This window comes from Puma concolor, chromosome A1 (genome assembly GCF_028749965.1).
Source record: "Puma concolor isolate L17-30 chromosome A1, mPumCon1.1.hap2, whole genome shotgun sequence".
In the NCBI taxonomy this organism is placed as follows: Eukaryota; Metazoa; Chordata; class Mammalia; order Carnivora; family Felidae; genus Puma; species Puma concolor.
The window spans coordinates 108,718,126-108,724,763 of record NC_141667.1 but is presented as its reverse complement, the minus strand read 5'-3'; positions in this window follow the sequence as shown (position 1 = coordinate 108,724,763).

Genomic DNA, 6,638 nt, shown 5'->3' with positions numbered 1-6,638 from the left:
CAATTATTAGCAGGTGTCTATCCTTACAGAATTAAAAATTTTTAAAAAATGTATATACATATATGTACATACTCATATATTGTAGAGTATGCTTACCTAATGAACACATAGTGAAATAATGTAGTGTAAACATAACTGTGTATTAGCATTTAAAGTCATTTTTCTCTTTTCTAAGAAAATTGATTTCTTCCATTTTCAAATATTAACTAGAATTAGATCCCAGTTCTTTGTTTTTAATTTTTAAAATTTAAATCCAAGTTAGTTTACATATAGTGTAATCACGATTTTAGGAACAGAATTTAGTGATTTGTCACTTATATAAAGCACCCAGTGATCATCCTTAATGCCCCTCGCCCATTTAGCCCACCCCCCAGCCCAACACCCTGCCAGCAAACCTCAGTTTGTTCCCTGTGTTTAAGGGTCTCTTATGGTTTGTCTCCCTCTCTGTTTTTATCTTATTTTTGTTTCCCTTCCTTTATGTTTCTCTGTTTTGTTTCTAAATTACACATATAAGTGAAATCATATGATACTTGTCTTTCTCTGACTGACTTATTTCACTTAGCTTAATACCCTCTAGTTCCATTCATGTTGGTGCAATGGCAAGATTTCATTCTTTTTGAACACTGAGTAATATTCCACTATATATATCATATATATGCCACATATATACCACATCTTCTTTATCTATTCATCCCTCGATGAGCATTTCCATAATGAGGCTATTTTTGATAGTGCTGCTATACACATTGGGGTGCATGTGCCCCTTCAAATCAGCATCTTTGTATCCTTTGGATAAATGCCCAGTAGTGCAATTGCTGGGTAGTAGGGTAGTTCTATTTTTAATTTTTTGAGGAACCTCCATACTGCCCAGAGTGGCTGCACCAGTTTGCATTCCCACCAGTTGTGCAAAAAGTTCGTCTTTCTCCACATCCTCGACAACATCTGTTGTTGCCTGAATTATTTATTTTAGTCATTCTGACAGGTATGAGGTGATAGCTCATTGTGGTTTGATTTGTGTTTCCCTGATGATGAGTGATGTTGAGCATCTTTTCATGTGACTGTTAGCCATCTAGATGTCTTCTTTGGAAAAGTGTCTATTCATGTCTTTTGCCCATTTCTTCACTGGAGTATTTGTTTTTGGGTGTTGAGTTTGATAAGTTCTTTATAAATTTTGGATACTAACCCTTTATCTGATATGTCATTTTTGCAAATATCTTCTCCCATTCCATCAGTTGCCTTTTACTTTTGCTGATTGTTTCCTTCGCTGTGCAGAAGCTTTTTATCTTGATGAGGTCCCAATAGTTCATTTTTGCTTTTGTTTCCCTTGCCTCCGGGGACATGTCAAGTAAAAAGTTGCTGCAGCCAAGGTCAAAGAGTTTGCTGCCTGTTTCCTCCTCTAGGATTTTGGTGGCTTCCTGTCTTAGGTTTAGGTCTTCCATCGATTTTGAGTTTACTTTTGTGTACGGTTAAGAAAGAAGTCCAGGTTCATTCTTCTGCATGTCATTTTCCCATTGATGCTGCTTTTTCTGACTTCTGTGTGTCAGCTATAAAATCAGTCACAAGGCTTTCAGTCTAATGTGAGGTTTATTAAAGGCACAGCTATTTACTGCTGTCAATTGCACTGGAAGCTTTGTTAAAACTTATGTCACTGAGCTCCCAATTAAAGCTCCCTAACCAGGACTTACGGCACAAGAATTGGTAGCCACGTCACAGTGTTTCCTGCTCCAACCCTCCAAACCACGCTATGGCCACACAGCAGGGTTTGCATCATCAGTTCCTTCAAATGGCATAATGTTCCTTTTCTTGTAAAAATTCTTCTAGAGGAATATCCAAGGGGCATAGTATTTGTTAAGATACCTCTGATTCTAAGAAACAGGAAACCCAACTCAAAGAGGTTTAGACAATCAGGCAATAAGGGTAATTAATTGGCTTCTAACAGAAACCTCATGCCAGTGAGTCAATGTGGAGAATTGACCCAGTTTCTTTCTGCCCCTTAGCTCTGCCACCTGCTTTTCAAATTCTGTTCTATCTAGGAATTGTCCTATTCTAGCAGTTTCAGGGGGCTGGATGGTGAGAGAATCCTGTAGCTGGACTTTAGATGAAGATTTCAAGACAAAGAAGAAATTCAAGGTATCTCCTGGATGGAAATATACATGAAGATGTTCCCAAAGGAGGAAGAAGACTGACTTGCCACAGCAGGAGAGCATGTTAGAGATGGTCTAGAGAGCAATGAAGTTGGGACAGTAGCGTGGCATTGATTACAGTGGGTTTGGAAATAAGGATCTATTGAAGGCTTTTGAGCAAAGCTCTCATCTGGACTCTTCATTTTTCCCACAGCCAAGTCAGCTTCATTTGAACCCTTGTCTTGCTTTTACCCAATAGCCAGATGGCTGCTATTCCCAATCTCCCTCCGTTTTTTCTATCATGCAAGTTATGGGTGAACTGGGCTGGGCTGGAGATCAGCGGTAAGAAAACACACTCACCTCTGAGACATACCAAATGACATTGTCCTACTGATGGAGTATACCAGTAGCTCTCAACCCTATCAGACGCAGTGTCCACCATTTTGTAAGATGTTTCTCTCTAATTCTCCCTTTGCTATTTTGAAATGAAACTTCTATATAGTATGATGGATCTACATACCCAATTGTATGGGATGAATTGTATCCCCCAAACTCATATGACCAAGTCTTAACACCCAGTACCTCAGAATATGACCCTATTTGGAGATAAGGTCTTTAAAAAGGTAATTAGGTTAAAATGAGGTCATCAGTGCGGGCCCTAATTATGACTGGTGTCCTTCTAAGATGAGGAAATTTGGACACAGATACATACATTGAGAAGACAATGTGAAGACCCAGGGAGAAGATGGCCAGCGAGAAGCCAAGGACAGAGGCCTAGAACAGATCCTTCCCTCACAGGCTTGGGAAGAAACAACACTGGCAACACCTTGATCTCAGATTTCTGGCTTCTGTGAAATAGTATCTCTACTGTTTAAGCCACTCAGTCTGTGGCACTTTGTTATGGCGGCCCTAGAAAACTAATACAAAATATATAATGGTCCTAGCAAACTAATATTATATATATATATAATATTATATATATTATATATTATATATTATATATTATATATTTATATATATATAAAGAAGAAATAAATGGAATGCACATATAATGGAATACAAATTTCCATGTAGACGTGCTCAAGCACAACTGTACCAAGAAACATAACATTTACACCAATAATGTGCCCACAACAGCTATAATTCCTTTACAGAGCGACAGCACAAATGAAGGCAGGCACAGACCGTGTGCAGTATTGGCAATTCCAATACAAAATCTTGAGCAACATTACCATTGGTACCTGATTTTCTGAAAGAGTGAAAAACTCCTGGTTAAGTTCCAAACAAAACAGCAAACAACCATTCCCTCAAATTACATGGTTGTTATGTTCCTGGAAAGCTCAACAGATACATTGTATTTTACTTGCAACATAGGAACAGGTTCTAGATGCGGATGAGTATAAATACAGTTTTCATCTCTGTGAATGTCCTGGGGAACACTGGAAAATCAGACAGTTCTCCATCTTTCTGTAGATGTGGCAGGAGGTCAGGACATCTAGCATCCCTGGCCTATATCCCTCATAGCCAGCAGGGCACTCAGTCATCACGACAACCAAAACTGTCCCCTTATTTCCAGAATATTCCCTAAATATTCCCTAAAGGGGAGTATCACCTTCATTGAGAACCGATGAGATATAAGAAAAAATAAAAAGTATAATTTATGGCAATCTTTCGCTGTTTGGCCAGCCCCACTCCTACTGGCTGCCAGAGCCCCTCCTGCCCGGAGACCGAGAGCTGGGGACTCCATCACGGGGGACCGCGCAGCAGGCAAATCAAGCAAGCAATATGCATCTTCTGACTGGTGTTGTTAAAAAGCCTTAGTCTTGTCACTGCTCTTAAGCCTCGTGTGTTAAAATGCTCTTTTCTTTACTTGAACTTCAGAGGCCTTGAGGTACTCCAAGCTCGGTAGAGTGTGGCAGCTGGGGGCATGCCTTTCTGCCTGTGCGTTTTCATGTGTCTATGGTGTGTATTTCAGGGTGGAGAACGACCAAGGTGCTGCTGTGGTTACAGAGGCATCAAGGGGCCAGAGCACAGCCCCAGAGAATCATTCTGACAAGTTCTATGGTTCATTTCCCTGCTCCTGTTTCTCAACTACTGACCGTTCAGCCCTGGGGAAAAATCACATGGCCCGACCAGTTGGTTCCATGAGAAAGCTAGAACTTCTAACCAAAACTGGGCCCTCAGGGAGGTGCCCAGTCCTTGGGATCCACTCTGTTACCTGGACATGGTTCCCAGTGTTCTCTCTCCATCTCTTCCATTCTCCTCGTCACACACATTCCACCTTGGTGTCTCGTGCTCCAGGAAAACTTCAGTATATCTTATTAGAGACAATCCACATCGCTGTCCAAAAGAACTGTCAATATTTTCATCTCAAAATTTCTTTTCCTCTTGCATAAGGGGAAGAAAAGTCCGCTCGTGGGGCCTACAGCCCCTCCTAACGGAACACGCTCCATTGGTCAATGAGCTCAGTTTTTGCCCTTCGATTGCCTTCTCTTTCAATTGCCTTGCCTTTGCCTAAAGATGTGCTGTATGAGTTAGAATCCTTTGGGTGCAAGTAGTAGAAATCTACTTGAAAGCACTTCAGGGGCGCCTGGGTGGCGCAGTCGGTTAAGCGTCCGACTTCAGCCAGGTCACGATCTCGCGGTCCATGAGTTCGAGCCCCGCGTCAGGCTCTGGGCTGATGGCTCGGGGCCTGGAGCCTGTTTCTGATTCTGTGTCTCCCTCTCTCTCTGCCCCTCCCCCGTTCATGCTCTGTCTCTCTCTGTCCCAAAAATAAATAAAAAACGTTGAAAAAAAAATTAAAAAAAAAAAAAAAAGAAAAGAAAGCACTTCAGCCAGAAAGGGGATTTTATTCTAAGGAGTCAGGAATGTCCCCAAAATCACAGTGATAGGAATATAGGTGGATCTCAGGAAACGACTTGCACAGAATTGCAAAACCATTAACGTTCTTTCCACCCTTCTTTGCTCCTTCTCCCTGCTTCATTTTGTCTTGTGCCCTAGCCTCCTGTGGATTCCTGTCCCCAGGGAAAAATCCCAATTCCAGGACAGAGAACTTAACTCGCCTAGCATAGATCAGGTCCAATCGCCTGGCCAACTTTCAGCTAACACGGCTTAACAGAGACAAGATTAACCCTCCTGCCTGAAAAAAAAACTAAGCACAGAGAGTAGAGAAACGATAGGTTTTGAACATGGTTATCAGGTAGTGCAGGACAACGATGCAACCCTAAAGCAGAGAAACAGACAGGGTAGCCTTATGATTGCACCCAGCATGCTGCCTGGAGAGTTTCCAGACTGCAGCAGCAGGAGGGGCCCCAGGTAGAGCCGAGAGGTTTCCCTAAGGTCAGAAGACCTAGCTGGGAGTACAGGAGGTCATGGTGGCTTGAGGTAGCAGAAGAGAATAGAGAGCTAGAGAGAGAGAGAAAGGCAGAGAGACAGAACTGGATCACTGGAGGTTCTCCTTGAGTCCTCAGCTGGGTACTGATCAGCACACGGCTGTCAGGAGATAACTGGAAACCAGGAAAAGAGCCACGTAAAAGGAGCAGAGGGAACACTCCTTTGAGCTGTCACGAGGCCTGGAATGGTTTGTTTCCACTGGTTGGAATGGTAAGTGTCATAATTCACAAGGTATTGAGTAGAGTGCTCGGAAGAGCATCACCCCAGCGATGGGGAAAAATTCAGTCCTCAGATCTGCTCTGGTTCTCTCAACAAAGGTTAAAAGCAAATTCTAAAGACTCCAACTGTGTCCACGTTACTTAACTGCATTCCAGACAAGGCTCAAGAATATTTCTGGGAATACAAAATTACTCAGCACCCAACAAGGTCAAGTTCATAATTCCGACATCCAATCAACCCTCTGGCCAAAGGAAAGAAGCAGAAAATGAAGAGGAAGGAACACTGTTCTGTCTCACAAATGCTATGAACGTTCAGTCACCTCCTCTCCCTTCGTAAGGCTATTACTGTTTTCTTCTTTGTACACCAAGATATTGTTTGACTTATTACAACAGGCATCCATTACTACTGTTATTTTAAAAGGCTTTGTGAACAAATGAATCACTAAATGAGAATGCCAAACAAAAAGGGAACAAGAGAAATCTCTGCAGCACTTTAAAACTGATGAAGGTCTCTTTCTCCCGATTTCCTTTGCCTTCTCCTCTTTCTGCCTGTCTCTGCAGAAACTCCTCACTGTCTTTACCTGAATCTCTTGCCTGCCCTTCTTCTCTTTGTAGGCTGTTTAACAGAATACACAATGCACGGCTAGATTGTTGGTGAAAAATTTTGTCTCTGGCTTTTATTTTTTTAATTGCCAAATTTTAATGTTTCACGTGTGCTTCTCAGAGAAGACAGATTAAGCCTGACCACCACCTCCTCCCTGGTAGCTGAGTGCCTTTTGTTTCTGCCCACTATGCAGCTCCCTGGGTCGGTGGCCGAGGAGGGGTAAAGGCTCCCCCGGCCCTGCTCTGTTTGCCTGGAACCCAGCTGCCCTGTCCTTGGGCAGACAGAATGGCAACTTGGGCT